Source organism: Trachypithecus francoisi, unplaced genomic scaffold (genome assembly GCF_009764315.1).
Source record: "Trachypithecus francoisi isolate TF-2019V2 unplaced genomic scaffold, Tfra_2.0 Lachesis_group0, whole genome shotgun sequence".
NCBI classification, from domain to species: domain Eukaryota; kingdom Metazoa; phylum Chordata; class Mammalia; order Primates; family Cercopithecidae; genus Trachypithecus; species Trachypithecus francoisi.
Genome location: NW_022681453.1, coordinates 78522333 through 78538840, shown reverse-complemented (window position 1 = coordinate 78538840; position 16508 = coordinate 78522333). Strand labels below are relative to the sequence as shown.

The 16508-nt window shown below is 35.4% G+C and overlaps 1 non-coding gene across 1 annotated transcript; it reads right to left on the bottom strand.

Moving 5' to 3' along the window:
- Positions 1 to 4027: 4027 nt before the first annotated feature.
- LOC117084709 lies at positions 4028 to 4158 on the bottom strand. Its single transcript, XR_004437613.1, has one exon. It is a non-coding gene; the product is annotated as a U6atac minor spliceosomal RNA (small nuclear RNA).
- Positions 4159 to 16508: the final 12350 nt, after the last annotated feature.

The window sequence follows — 16508 nt, the reverse complement described above, 5'->3', positions numbered from 1 at the left end:
AGGAAACAATCTTCAGGGCAGCCAGAGAGAAAGGTCAGGTTACCCACAAAGGGAAGCCCATCAGACTAACAGCAGATGTCTTGGCAGAAACTCTACAAGCCAGAAGAGAGTGGGGGCCAATATTCAACATTCTTAAAGAAAAGAATTTTCAACCCAGAATTTCATATCCAGCCAAACTAAGTTTCATCAGTGAAGGAGAAATAAAATCCTTTACAGATAAGCAAATGCTTAGAGATTTTGTCACCACCAGGCCTGCCTTACAAGAGACCCTGAAGGAAGCACTAAACATGGAAAGGAAGAACCGGTACCAGTCATTGCAAAAACATGCCAAAATGTAAAGACCATCGAGGCTAGGAAGAAACTGCATCAACTAACGAGCAAAATAACCAGTTAATATCATAATGTCAGGATCAAGCTCACACATAACAATATTAACCTTAAATGTAAATGGACTAAATGGTCCAATTAAAAGACACAGACTGGCAAAGCAGGACCCATCAGTCTGCTGTATTCAGGAGACCCATCTCACATGCAGAGACATACATAGGCTCAAAATAAAGGGATGGAGGAAGATCTACCAAGCAAATGGAGAACAAAAAAAAGCAGGGGTTGCAATCTTAGTCTCTGATAAAACAGACTTTAAACCATCAAAGACCAAAAGAGACAAAGAAGGACATTACATAATGGTAAAGGGATCAATTCGACAGGAAGAGCTAACTCTCCTAAATATATATGTTCCCAATACAGGAGCACCCAGATTCATAAAGCAAGTCCTTAGAGACTTACAAAGAGACTTAGACTCCCATACAATAATAATGGGAGACTTCAACACCCCACTGTCAACATTAGACAGATCAACGAGACAGAAAGTTAACAAGGATATCCAGGAATTGAACTCATCTCTGCAGCAAGCAGACCTAATAGACATCTACAGAACTCCACCCCAAATCAACAGAACATACATTCTTCTCAGGACCACATCGCACTTATTCCAAATTGACATAATTGGAAGTAAAGCACTCCTCAGCAAATGTACAAGAACAGAAATTATAACAAACTGTCTCTCAGACCACAGTGCAATCAAACTAGAACTCACGACTAAGAAACTCAATCAAAACCGCTCAATTACATGGAAATGAACAACTGCTCCTGAATGACTACTGGGTACATAACGAAATGAAGGCAGAAATAAAGATGTTCTTTGAAACCAATGAGAACAAAGATACAACATACCAGAATCTGGGACACATTTAAAGCAGTGTGTAGAGGGAAATTTATAGCACTAAATGCCCACAAGAGAAAGCTGGAAAGATCTAAAATTGACACTCTAACATCACAATTAAAATAACTAGAGAGGAAAGAGCAAACACATTCAAACGCTAGCAGAAGGCAAGAAATAACTAAGATCAGAGCAGAACTGAAGGAGATAGAGACACAAAAAACCTCCAAAAAATCAATGAATCCAGGAGTTGGTTTTTGAAAAGATCAACAAAATTGAGAGACCGCTAGCAAGACTAATAAAGAAGAGAGAAGAATCAAATAGATGCAATAAAAAATGATAAAGGGGATATCACCACCGACCCCACAGAAATACAAACTACCATCAGAGAATACTATAAACACCTCTATGCAAATCAACTAGAAAATCTAGAAGAATGGATAATTTCCTGGACACTTACACTCTCCCAAGACTAAACCAGGAAGAAGCTGAATCCCTGAATAGACCAATAGCAGGCTCTGAAATTGAGGCAATAATTAATAGCCTACCAACCAAAAAAAGTCCAGGACCAGATGGATTCACAGCTGATTCTACCAGAGGTACAAGAGGAGCTGTTACAATTCCTTCTGAAACTATTCCAATCAATAGAAAAAGAGGAATTCTCCCTAACTCATTTTATGCGGCCAACATCATCTTGATACCAAAGCCTGGCAGAGACACAACAAAAAAGAGAATTTTAGACCAATATCCCTGATGAACATCGATGCAAAAATCCTCAATAATACTGGCAAACCGGATCCAGCAGCACATCAAAAAGCTTATCCACCATGATCAAGTGGGCTTCATCCCTGGGATGCAAGGCTGGTTCAACATACGCAAATCAATAAATGTAATCCAGCATATAAACAGAACCAAAGACAAAAACCACATGATTATCTCATAGATGCAGAAAAGGCCTTTGACAAAATTCAACAGCCCTTCATGCTAAAAACGCTCAATAAATTCGGTATTGATGGAACATATCTCAAAATAATGAGCTATTTATGACAAACCCACAGCCAATATCATACTGAATGGGCAAAAACTGGAAAAATTCCATTTGAAAACTGGTACAAGACAAGTATGTTTATTGTAGCACTATTCACAATAGCAAAGACTTCGAATCAACCCAAATGTCCATCAGTGACAGTCTGGATTAAGAAAATGTGGCACATACATATACACCATGGAATACTATGCAGCCATAAAAAAGGATGAGTTTGTGTCCTTCGTAGGGACATGGATGCAGCTGGAAACCATTATTCTCAGCAAACTATCGCAAGAACAGAAAACAAACACCGCATGTTCTCACTCATAGGTGGGAACTGAACAATGAGATCACTTGGACTCGGGAAGGGGAACATCACACACCGGGGCCTATCATGGGAGGGGGGAGGGGGGAGGGATTGCATTGGGAGTTATACCTGATGTAAATGACGAGTTGATGGGTGCTGACGAGTTGATGGGTGCAGCACACCAACATGGCACAAGTATACATATGTAACAAACCTGCATGTTATACACATGTACCCTAGAACTTAAAGTATAATAATAATAATACAAAATTAGCCGGGCGAGATGGCGGGCGACTGTAGTCCAGCTACTCGGGAGGCTGAGGCGAGAGAATGGCGTAAACCCGGAGCTTGCAGTGAGCTGAGATCTGGCACTGTCCAGCCTGGGCGAAGAGCGAGACTCCGTCTCAAAAAAAATAAAATAAATAAAAATAAAATAAAAGAAAAGAAAAAAAAGAAGGAAGTTGTAAAGTGGAAAACCAAAAAGTTAAGTCAAGGAGAGCAATCTATGATACTAAAGAAGTATAATTAGTAAACTTAAGAACAGTCAGCTGTTATCTACAGCCCTGCAAAAGAACAAGAAAATAGATGGAGGAAGTGAACTCAATATGCCCCTGGGACTAAGACCACAAAGTCAATTCCGTTCAATGCAGCAAAGATGGAGCACAGGAGGAGACCCTGGTATAGACAGACTTGAAGTGAATGACAAGAAAGGGGTCTGGATTAAATAATACCACTCGCCAGCTGAACGTAATTGAGCTCTTTACAATTCTCTAATTTAATTAGCTTTTTGCACTTGGCTTATACTCTGATAAATCTTCACACTTACAGTAAAGCAACTTTATGAAAGACAATGGCCAGAGAAGTTAGAACAAGAGATTATTTTTTGAAAAATTTAGATTTTTTTTATTCTGAGATTTTTTTTTTTTTTAGCCTTGATTTTATAGATTGCATTTCCATGGCCATATTTGACATGTTTCTCTGTCCGTTTGGTTTTCTCCAAATTGATAGTTTTACAGATTCCAGCAGATTTAGGTTCAACTTTAGCAAAAATATTATTTGAGGATACATTTGTTTTAAGGAGACTCTCAAATGTCTTCCAGAGGTCAATGAGATGTGCAAAAGGGAATTCACTTAGATAATATCATTTTAGGTGTGTATTTCAGAAAAAAATATAGCTCATAAATAAAAGATTTACTCATTTTACTCCAAATAGCTGTACAGACAATTCCAAAAATAGTTACAAAGATTTTTTTTAAAGCTCTCTCATTGAAATAAATGTAAGACACTCTCAAGGTGACAATTTTCTTGTGAGGTATGAAATTCCCTGTATGTTTGACAAATTAATCCTTGTTGCTGTTGTTTTACTATTTTGTTTTATGATACTGATTCTCAAGAGTTTAAAGCCTAGTTGGGGATCCACAATAGATACAATAAAATAATTAAAGAATACAAACAAATGCACTAGAAGGTACTTAATAAAACGTCCTTGGAAGCAGGTGTCAATGCCTTAATAATCTTGTGTGTTGTCAGGCCCGAGGGCCTCCTCCATTCTTGTCAAGGGGAGTGCTACCGCTAGCATTAGCTTTCTCTCCTTTCATACAACACAGTAAAATATCCTTGGGAAGAGCTAATTCTCACCAAGAAAACATAGAGAGTATTTTCTATATTTGGGAAATATCCAATACTATCAAAATCTTGATAACTAAGCCAATTGGAAAACATATAGTTATTGGCAGGAAGAGATGCTTAAGGATAGAGTTATCTGATGGTTCCTGAAAGAAACAGAATGACAAAGGGAAAAAAAGGACTTATTAAAATTATTTAAATTTCCAAAATTCAATGACAATACAAATGTTTAAACAAGTTACACATGTGCTTGATTCTAGGTTCATATTTTATACATCAAACAGGTGTAATAATGTCTTGTTAAATGTAGCAAAGTTAATAATAAATTGGGTTCACAGTAAATAAATAAATAGGCAGTGATTTTAATAACTACTATAAAAATATCTTAGAAAGTAGTGGGTTGGAAAAAAAATTCTAAGTTAATACCGTATTAGAGTAACATTAATAGAATCATTAATAGAATAACATAATAGAGTTAATAGAGTGTGAGAAAATGTGCTCACAAGTGGTTATCAGTGGTTAAGCTAATCAAAAAAGAAACTCAATAGAACTTTTAGTCCAAGGACATTACCTTATCAATATTTTTATTTAGGAGTTCTCACATAAGTCATTCTGAGAACTATAAACTATGTCTTCATGAGATGCACTTATCAACGGAATAAAAATAAACCATATGATAAAATATCCTATAATTCTACAGTGGTATTCAGGGTGGGGCAATGTGACGCAGCAATGAGTAGATAATAACTTGGAAATTACCTGATGAAAGTTTTGTGTAGGTAAAATACAAAACAACTTTTTGCCACCCCATGTCCCTCCTCATGATAGATTCTATGAAATACCCCGAATTGTGTCCACAGATATATCACCTTCAATTTTACTGTGGGCCAATAAGAGAGCCAGGTATCTATCAATGGTAATCATGATATAAAAAGAAAGTATGAGTGCATACCCAAGCTGCAAGACAATGTCCTCTTTATCCCTTTATTCTTCTCTGTTTCTCAAGCAGAAGTGCTGAGTCGTACCCGAAGCCAGTATTTCTCTCAGTCTCACCCAAGATCCACGGTGAGTACTTCCCGGATACCACTATTGTTTATTCAGGGCCTCAGGGCTCTTTAGTCAGCAGGTGATAAACTGTGCCAGGACTGGGTTCTTCTCTTCAAACAGGCAGGTTCTCTTTTCACCCAGGGTATGTCGAGAAATGTTGTCCAGGAGCTAAGGCCTGGAATGAGGACCTCAGAACTCTGCCTGGTGCCCTATCCTGTTGTGGCTGAGCTGGTATTTAAGTTGTAAGACAAAGTCCTCTTTACTCTTTCTTCTCCTTTCCTCAAGTGGATGGGAGGTGTCTTTCCCAGAGCTGTAAGCTCAACTGCCTGGAGTTGGGGGAAGAATGGTGCAAACACTCTCTTGGTTACTCCAGGTGACATCTCAATAGGTTGCATGCTCCACAAGTCTACTGACTCTGAGCCCAGAACAGCAGCAGGACTTGTCCAGGAATTGCAATTATTATGGCCTTGACTGCCTTTCATGTTTATTTAAGACCTCAGAGCCCTTTTGCCCATGGTGGCGAGGGTTATCAAAACTCAGTTTCCAACTGGTGGGATAGACGATTCTCCTCTGACTAGGGCTGGTCTAAGTGCTCCTTCTGTGGACACTGGCTGAGTCGTGCTTGGTGTTGTTTTCTGCTGTGACAGGGCAGTACTGAATTCCAAAGCAAAGTCCCACAATCATTGCATTCTCCTTTCCCCAAGTGTACAGCTTTTCCATGCCAGGCAGCCAGTGCCAGGGAATGGGGGAGGAGTGGTGAAAGCAATTCAAGACCCTCTTTCCTATTCTTTGCAGTGTCTCTTTTTAAATATCTGTTCAAAACCTAATTTTTGGTTCTTTTAAGGTACTGCTTTTGTGTTAGGTTTGGTGATCTTAGGAGAAGAGATGATCAGTGGCAGCTTCTATTCAGTCATCGTGCTTTGCCTCCAAAAATCCAATTTTAATACATTGTAAAAGCCAGGAATACGAGACCAGAGCAGAAGAGAGTAGGCAAGAAGAATAGTGGATAATGCCTGGAGAAATTCCCATTCAGATAATATAGGCGGTTAACATTTGTGCTTTTGATACTCCAAATTTCTACGATTATAAATATCAAAGATTTAGACCCATATTCACTTGCTCCCCCATTGGAAGAGATTAACAAAAAGATGGTCCACAAAGAAGCACTTGTCACTTCGGTTGACATGATTACTGACACACTGGGAATCATTTTACATTTATGTAAATTCCTACTCCCATTTGGCAGAGGTCGTGCTCATGCTTTTTTGTTTTATATTTAGTTTTTAGCATGTCTGTATCTAAGCATGTTTAGAAATAATTAAACAATTATCCTATCCTGCCCTTAAATTTATTGATTTTTTATTGCCTGTGTTCAATCAGATATTAATATTGTTTATTATATTTGCTCTGTTTTGTTTGTTTTCTAAATCCTTCCTGGAATTTCCCTTTACTTTACTTGATTATTTTCCTGTAGTTCCATTAACATATTGATCACAGTTAGTTTAAATCCCTTCGCTGATATTTTCAACATCTTGATTATCTGTCTCTGTTTCCATTGACATTTTTCTAATTTTTGCAGTTTTGTATTTTTTATTGAATTCTGAGAAGTGTGTTTGAAAGAACAACAGAGGGCCATGCTAAGTAGACTTCTGAGATGGCCCCTAATTAACTCTAATTTTTGGCATCTCTGACCTTCTGTAATGGCCCCCCTTTGAGTGTGAGCTAGACTTAGAGACTTGCTTCTAATCAACAGAGTATGTGAAGGTGATAGCACTTCCATGATTAGCTGACAAAGGAGTGTGACTTCCATCTTGATAGCTGACTCTCCCTATTACCTTCTTGTCTTGCACACTTTGATGAAGCAAGCCATCATTTGAGACAGGCCCATGTGACAAGGAACTAAGAGTGGCCTCTGGCCAATAGGCAATGAGGAACTGTGTCCCCTCAGGTCAACAACATTAAAAAAAACTAAGTTGTCAACAATCATTGAATAAGCTTGGAAAAGATCCTTCCCAGATGACCCTTTAGATAAGACAGCAAGACCCTGGGCCTTGATTATAAACTGTGGGAAATTGTAAAGCAAAGGGAGAAGCTAAACCACAGAATCTGTGCAATTGTAAGTATGTTTTTGTGGCAATTTGTTGTACAACAATAAATAACTAATGAGAGGTCTTTACTTTGTGAGGAAGCTACAGTAAAATTGTGATTAGTTTATTTCAATAAGATTTTGAATAAGTTCAGAGAGAAGCTGAAACTTTAGTCTTTCCAGCAGGGCAGAAGAAGTTAAGTACCAGGAAATTAAAGAAATATCTCTTTGCTTTTCCGCCTAGCTTCCAACCTTCTACATAGTCACAAGGTGCTGATCTATTTGATCTCACTAGAGGTTAAAATGAGTTGCAGCTTTCATTATTTTGCCTCTGGATTCAAACATTTTGAAGGTGAGTTCAAGTATCTTCCTTTTTTTTTTTTTTTTTTTTTTGAGATGGAGTCTCGCTCTGTGGCCCAGGCTGGAGTGCAGTGGCCGGACCTCGGCTCACTGCAAGCTCCGCCTCCCGGGTTCACGCCGTTCTCCTGCCTCAGCCTCCCAAGTAGTTGGGACTACAGGTGCCCGCCACCTCGCCCGGCTAGTTTTTTGTATTTTTAGTAGAGACGGGGTTTCACCGTGTTAGCCAGGATGGTCTCGATCTCCTGACCTTGTGATCCGCCCGTCTCGGCCTCCCAAAGTGCTGGGATTACAGGCGTGAGCCAACCCCCCGGCAGAATTCAAGTCTCTTCCTAAGATAGGACCTTGGAACCAAACACCATTAGACTTCCAGACCTCCAAACTGTGGAGAGTTTGAAAATGACAAACATTGATACCATGAGAACATGGGACTGAAAACCTTAGGACTGCAGGGCCATGAGACTTGGAAATTGTGAGATTCAGAGATCATGATTTCTAGTGCTGCTTTCAACTTCTACTTACTCAGCAAAGTTATCATATAAAATAATTACTTCAGGAAGAGAATTCTTTTGGTGCTGGACAATGTTATAGACTCAAATTCAACATTGCAGCACAAAAGTTGATCAAAAGTTTGGCTGGTTTCTCCTTCTCTGGACAAAGACAGTCCTGATCTGTAAGTTGTAATTCCCCTTTCCCCAACACCAACAGGTGGATTCAAACATGAAAGTATCTTCTGTTACTTGTTTAACCGGAAAAGTTTGTCCCTGTGGAGTTTAGGTATTTTAGATTTAGTTCTGTGCACAGGTCTTCAGTGAAATTTTTAACTGTATGATTTTTTTGATTAGTCCTTTTACTTTTTTTTGCTCTTTCAGCCAGAATAAAGGCCTTTCAGATTCTTCTACACAATATTCAAAAGTAAGTCACCTTGATGTTCATTTGTGAATTTATAAATAAGTCTATTGTTTTATCTATATAAAACTACCTATTGGCCAGGCGCGGTGGCTCAAGCCTGTAATCCCAGCACTTTGGGAGGCCGAGACGGGCGGATCAGGAGGTCAGGAGATCGAGACCATCCTGGCTAACACGGTGAAACCCCGTCTCTACTAAAAATACAAAAAAAAAAAAAAAACTAGTCGGGCGAGGTGGCGGCGCCTGTAGTCCCAGCTACTCGGGAGGCTGAGGCAGGAGAACGGCGTGAACCCGGGAGGCGGAGCTTGCAGTGAGCTGAGATCTGGCCACTGCACTCCAGCCTGGGTGACAGAGCGAGACTCCGTCTCAAAAAACAAACAAACAAACAAAAAACCACACAAACTACCTATTCCATTCATAATTGAAGTGAATATTCAGAATGTCTAAGTTGAAATCTCTTAAATATAATACATTCACATGTTGCTGCAATATGCTAGTAAAATTGTTTAGCTCAAGCTTTGTATTATTTTAGCCTACATAAGAGCAAAGTAAAATTTATTTTTTCATTATTTTAACAATCCTTAGACAATCCAGCCAAGTGTTAATTTGAACACAGAGGAAGATCAATAAATACATTTTGTCTGATTAATTAATCTCAACTTCTCTTTGTATAGCAGAACTAAATGGTATTATAGAATCTAATTTCAGAATTTTAAATAAAGTACATTATATTATCAAATAAAATTGGTATCTGTCTTTAAGATTTCACTACAATATCATGAAACCAGTGTATAACAAATTTAAGATGCATTTTAAATGATTTTTCTCAAGATCAAATATATTTCCAAACAAGAAAATATTTATTATTTATTTATTGAGAAGTGAAAAGGTTGATCACTATTTGGAATAATATACTCATATTTTCCTTCTTTAATAGTTTAATTCTCTTTGATGTGATATAGTTATGGTGAACCTTCTTCTAAAGTGTAAGTTTAATGGTGACTTTTTTTCTTAAAGATCATAGGAAAGGTCATTATGTAACTTAAATTGGAAAGTCATCTTTTAATTTAAAACTGAATAATTAAATTCCAGTAGTAGTGTTCACAAGAAATAATCCCCAATAAAATATTAAAATATATCATTGCTGTTTGTATTCAAGATAACCAAAACTATTATTCTGAAAATTCTAAACAATACAGAAATACCCTTCTCCAATTACCAGATAATTATTCTTATTTGTTAAGTAAATGGTTTATTTACATCTTTTTGTTATGATTTTTCAACAAGTGAAATAATTCATTCAGACTTTATATTAATCAGAATACTCAGACATAGAGAACACAAACACTGTTTTCTTCTTGCATGCATTATTTCTATAATGAAACTCAAATTGACAGCACCGTATGTTTACTTAGTTACATAGGTACTATGAGAAGAGGAAATAGCTGTGTTGGGCATAAGTTAGTATTATAAATGAAGTTTAGTTGAGAGTTAGCCCTATGTGGCAATTTTATAAAATATTCTATAAAACTTTATACTTAAAAAGAATATTCCATTATTTCTGGGCATCAGATTAAGAGCAAACTTTCTGGTCTTCACCCCTTAATCTTCTCCAAAGTTTAAGGAATATTTTTATACTTAGTTTTTCTGTACTCAAAAAGCACTTTTATTCTCACATATCAAGATTCAATACCTGGATAATTTTAGCCTTTTGATTACTATTATTGTGGGCAAAAGAGCACTTTACAGTTTTTTTTTTTTTTTTCCTTTCTTTCTTTCTTTTTTAAAATCTGGTACTAAAACTTCACCTTAATTTATTTCAAACTGAAAGTTAAACCCAGATTGACTTTGGAAAAACCTTCTAACATCTTAAAAATGAAGAAACATTACATTGATCACAAAACAAATATTAAAATATTATTGATAGATCAATAATTTAATTTATAAAATATTCAAGGCCTATGATTTTTCTACAAAGTTAACCAGTGAAGAGAAAATGGAAAGCCAGAATATATGTCTGGATATCACAATACTAAGAGCAATAAAATGTTTTCAACTGTCTCAGCATACATAACATTTTTATTTAAAATGAAGTCCTATAACCCAGAGTGCAGAATATTTAAACTCTGTCACAGTGTGTTGATTGTCTTGATATAGAAAGCTACTGCCTTTCATAATGACCTCAAATTTTGTCTCCCTTGCGTCCACAGTGATTAAGATGGAATATGTTAATGAAGTAAGAGGGCATTTTCCTGTCAAAGTTGGTGTTCTTGGACGTACTGTCTTTCCTTCTTCACCTTTTCTCTGCTACTTTTAACCTCTCTGATCTACTGTCATGTGTAAAGGCTCTGGAATTCCTGAAAAAAATGAGACACTATGCTTCATTCTCTACTAGTATAGTTTAAACATGATGAGCTCATGTTAAATAAAAAGGGCAGCGCCTAAGGGATTTAAAATTTACAAGTTGGTCACGTGAGAGGGTTTCGTACTTATGAGACTGGTACATAGCTTTATGCTACTAAATGAGTACAGCATAAGTTTTATGCCTCAGTTAGCATCTTTGAAGTTTTCTCTGTTCATCTCCCCTCTAGTGGGGTAGATCCTTTCTCTATTGCATACTTTTATGTCAGTGCGGTTTAATGTCAGCTAAATCCTACAAAAGTGTATTGAATATTCACTGTGTGCTACAGCCACGAAGATGAACATGACATTGCCTTTGCCTCAAAAAGACTTAATATTTAGCAGGCCATGAAATACTATATATTCAAGGGGTACTTCAAAGCAGATTCAAAAACTATGGTAATTCATCAAGAGGGAGCCTATTTCTCTTGTAGGTACAAAAATCTAAGACCTTACTGGATAAACATACTGAAGAAAACTACTGTAAAATCTGGACATATCGTAAACAGCAACACCCTGAAGGTGCTGGAGATTGAGATTCTGCACAGACTACCTGAGGAAGAAAGACAGAAGCTGGACAGGGAAGTATCAGTCTCCACAACCTTTAACGTTGAACTAATTTCAGTCCATACCTCTCACATAATGGTAGCAAAGACACACGTACCAAAAGCCCACAGTCTTTCTGGCCTGGGGAACCAGAATACTGGAGCAGGAAAGTTATAAATGCTGCAGAGAGTCGGGGAATAGCCGCAGGGAAAGAGTCATAGAGGGAATCCCTAGTTTTCTCACATCTCTGACTAATTCCTGAATCAGGCATTTACAGAACAGACTAAAAACAACTCACTTAAAGACCATAGATCTAAAATTGAGACCAGAGAGCTGTCCAAGAAGCAGAGTTTGCATCTCAATCTCATCTGAAAGAAAATTACCTTATACAACAAAGAAAACACTCACTGGAGAAAATCACACAATACAGATCCTCCATGACTCAGCATTCAGACTGTCTAATATGCAACCCAAAGTTATGTAAAATAAGAACGAAGAAAATGGAACACTTTCTCAAGAGAAAGTAAAATATTGAAACTAACAGGCAGGAATCTTAAGCTACTTGTTATATCTATCCTCAGTGAAATAAAACAAAACATGATGCTTTTATAAATAAAAATATAAGTGAAGTGGTAGAAAATATCAACCAAAAAATAAAAACAATGAAAATAAACAAAATGTAAATTCCATAATAAAATTCTGAAATAAAAATTTACTGGATTAACTTAGGAACCAAAAGGACAAGACAAAAGAAAGATTAAGGGGACTTTCAGACAGATGATGAAAATCATCTAAGTTGAAGAATACAGAGAAAATAATAAAGCCACAGGGACTTGCTAGATTATACAAAACTGTCAAACATACATATTATTATAATACCAAAATAATAGAAAGGAAACAAATCAGAAAACTAATATTTAAATAAATAATCGTGAAAATTTTTCTAAAAGTATTGAAAGATAGGAATTTGGAGATATAAGGTGCTAAAGGTACCTCAAATAGAAAAAAAAACCAAATAAAAAAGTCTATGCTGAGGTACATTATAGTAAAACTGTTGAAGGACAAATATAAAGAACAAAACTTGAAAGTAGCAAATAGAAAATGACATATTATGTACAGGGTGACAAAAATCCCATTAATAGCTGACTTTTCACCGTAAATCAAGGTGGCTACCAAAGACTGAAACAACACCTTTGTGATGAATGTTTCAAAAAGAAAAAGAAAATGAAAGAAGGGAGGAGAACCTGCTAACCCAGAATTCTATAACCAGTAAAAATGTTATTTAAGAATGAGGGCAAAATAAAGACATTTTCAGAAATTCAACAACAGCAAACCTGTACTATAAAATATACTAAAGTAAATTGTGCAGACTGAAGAGAAGTGATACCAGATAGAAACTCAGATTCCAAGAAAACATTAAAGAACACAGAAAATAGTAAATACCTGGAAAACCGCAAGTTGCTTTTTATTTTACTTTTTTCCTTTGGTTCTTTATATACCATGTCAATGTTTAAAACAAACTTAAAACATTTTCTTGCAGTACTTTAAGATATACTTATATATAACAACTACTTGTTATAAGCAAAAGGAAGCTAAAATGGATCAACATGTTTTCAAGATTTCTATCATTGATTTTAAGTAGTATGGTATTAACTATAAGTGGACTGTGAAAAGTAAATGATAGGCCGAGACGGGCGGATCACGAGGTCAGGAGATCGAGACCATCCTGGCTAACATGGTGAAACCCCGTCTCTACTAAAAAAATACAAAAAATTAGCCGGGCGAGGTGGCGGGCGCCTGTAGTCCCAGCTACTCGGGAGGCTGAGGCGAGAGAATGGCGTAAACCCGGGAGGCGGAGCTTGCAGTGAGCTGAGATCCGGCCACTGCACTTCATCCAGCCTGGGCGACAGAGCGAGACTCCGTCTCAAAAAAAAAAAAAAAAAAAAAAAAAAAAAGTAAATGATATATGTTTTATTAAAAAAAAAACACTTAAAATGTAAAAATGCCACAAAAATGTTTATTAAAAAATTTAAATTAAATTAAAAGAATCATCCAAATTATTTATTATTTATGTTTTTTTTTGAGACAGAGTCTCACCCTATCACCCAGGCTGGAATGCAGTTGTGCGATCTCGGCTCACTGCAACCTCTGCCGCCCAGGTTTTAGCAATTCTCATGCTCCAGCCTCCCAAGTAGCTGGGATTACAGGTGTGCACCACTACGCCCAGCTAATTTTTGTATTTTTAGTAGAAACGGGGTTTCACTATGCTGGTCAGGCTGATCTCGAACTCTTGACCTCGTGATCCGCCTGCCTCGGCCTCCCAAAGTGCTGGGATTACGGACGTGAGCCACCGCGCCCAGCCCAAATGACTTTTTAAAAGCAAAAAAGGAAGAACAGAGGAACAGAAAACAAAGATAAACAAAAAAATAAAAAGCAAAATAGTAGGCTCAAATGCAAACTTATCAATTGTTACATTAAAAGTTAATTAATTAAATATTCTGATAAAAAAACAGTTTGCCAAATAAATTTTAAGCCAAACATTTAGAGAACACTTACAAGAGATGTGCTTTAAAATCTAAAGATAAAGATTAGTTAGAAATAAACGAATAAATGTGAACACTGAGCATAGAGGCTAGAAAGACTATACATCTATGAGAGAAAATAGATATTAAAACAGAAAAGAATAATTCGTAATGGTAACAGTGTCAGTTCATCAGAAAACAATCATAGCAGATGTACAAATAATAGCAGAAGTTTAAAATACATGATGCAAAAAATAATAAAATTTCAGGAAAAAGTATACATTTCTATAATTTTATGTGAAGACAAGCACATTTCTCTAAGTAATTTATTAAATATCTGGACAGAAATTAGCAGACATGGATCTGAACAACACTATCAAATATCTTTACTTGATTGATATTTATAAAACACTACAGCTCAAAATAGAAGAATGCATATTTTTTAAATGTGTATTGTTCATTTTTCAGGTTAAATTATATTTTGAGGAATTAAAAATGCTTCAATAAATGTAAAAAGTTTGAACGCACAGAATATGTTCTCTAATCCCAATGGAATTAAATTAAACTTTCATAACAATATTGCCAGGAAAATCCCTGATGTTTGGAAATTATACAATATGTTTCTCAATAAATATTTTGCTAAGAAGAAATTATAAAATTGGTTATAATAAAAATATAAAGTATTAAAATTTGTAGGGTTTTACCAGAGCAATGCTTAAAGGAAAATGTATAGCACTAAAAGTGTATATTAGAATATAAGGGAGTCTGAAAACTATGATCTAAGTTTCTACTCTAAGAAACTAGAAGAAAAAAAAAAAGAGCAAATTAAGTCCAAACCAGACAAAAAATTAGAGCAGAAATCAATGAAATACAAAAATAAAAAATAAAAATCAATGAGATTAAAACTTCTTTTTGAAAAAGAGTCAATATAATGATTAAATGTTTAGCCAGAGAGAATGAGGAACAAAAAAAAAAGGGAAAGAAGGAAGGATGAAAGGAGGGAAGGAAGGAAGGAAGGAGAGAAGGCAGGAAGGAAGGAAGGAAGGAAGGAAAAGAAGGAAGGAAGGAGAGAAGCAGAGTTAGGGCACAAATTACTAACAACAAATGAAAGAAGTAACATCATTACAGAGCCTTAAGAGTTCAAAAGGATAGTAATGAAATATTATGAACAATTTCATGGCAATACATTTGATAATCTATATGAGATTAACACATTTCTTGAAAGAAATAAACTGCCAAAACTAATGTAGGAAAAAATAGAAAATGTATATTGATGTACACAATTACAGAAATTGAATTCATAATTAATCCACTTCCTTCTCCACATTATTTTAAAATATTTCTTTAGGCTCAAAAGGCTCCATTGATTATTCTTTTTTCAAATGTTTAAGAAAGAAACATTCCAATTCTACACTTTCAGAAAATAGAAGTCTGAACAATTCTCAACTTATTTTGTTGAGATATAAGGGGAAATGAGAATGACAGACTAATAGTCCTCATGAACATAGACACAAAAACTAATAATATATTAGCAAATAAAATCCAATGAAATATAAAAAGAATAATACATTATGACTATGTGGAAGTTTATCCTTGGAATTTAAGGTTGGTTTATATGTGAAAAATCAATCAACTGAATTCACATTTTAATAAAATAAAGGATAAAACCATATGACTCCTTCAATGCATGCAAGAAAATTATCTGAAAAATAGTTAAACCTTTTCATTGATAACAATTCTCAGAAAACTGAGAATAGAAGAAAACTTTCTCAACTTGATTAAGAAAATCTGAAAAATCAACAACCAACATTATCCTCAAAGCTGAAAAGATGAGTGATTCCTACTCAAGGTTAAAACAAAGAAGGTCAATTCTCATCACTTCTATTTAAAATTTTACTGAACGTTCAACTAACACATTAAAGCAAGTAAAAGAAATAAAAACCATATATAAAGATTATAAAGGAATTATAAAACTTTTCTTATTTGCACATGACATGATTGTATATGTGGAAAGAAGCTAAGAAATGCATAAAAACTTTACTAATATAAATAAGTGAATGTTACACTGTTTTGGGATGCAAGATCAATATTCAAAATTAGTTATATTTTTATATAGTAGTAAAAATGATTAGAAAACAAAATTTTTAAAAAGTAACATTATTTATGATAGCAGCTGAAAATATAAACTAATTAGGGCTAAATTTGACCAAAATGTGCAAGAACATAAGTTGAAAGTGCAAAATTTTAAAAAATGGAAGTTAAGGAAGACCTTAATATACAAAGAAATATACTATACTTATGAATGGAAGATTCTATAATGGTAACATGACAATCTTCTTCAAATTAAATTGTATGTACAATGCAATCACAATCAGAACACTACCGGACTTTGTGAAGAAACTTGTAAGCTTATTTTAAACTTCATATGAAAATGCAAAAGACCATGATTATTCAAAGTCATT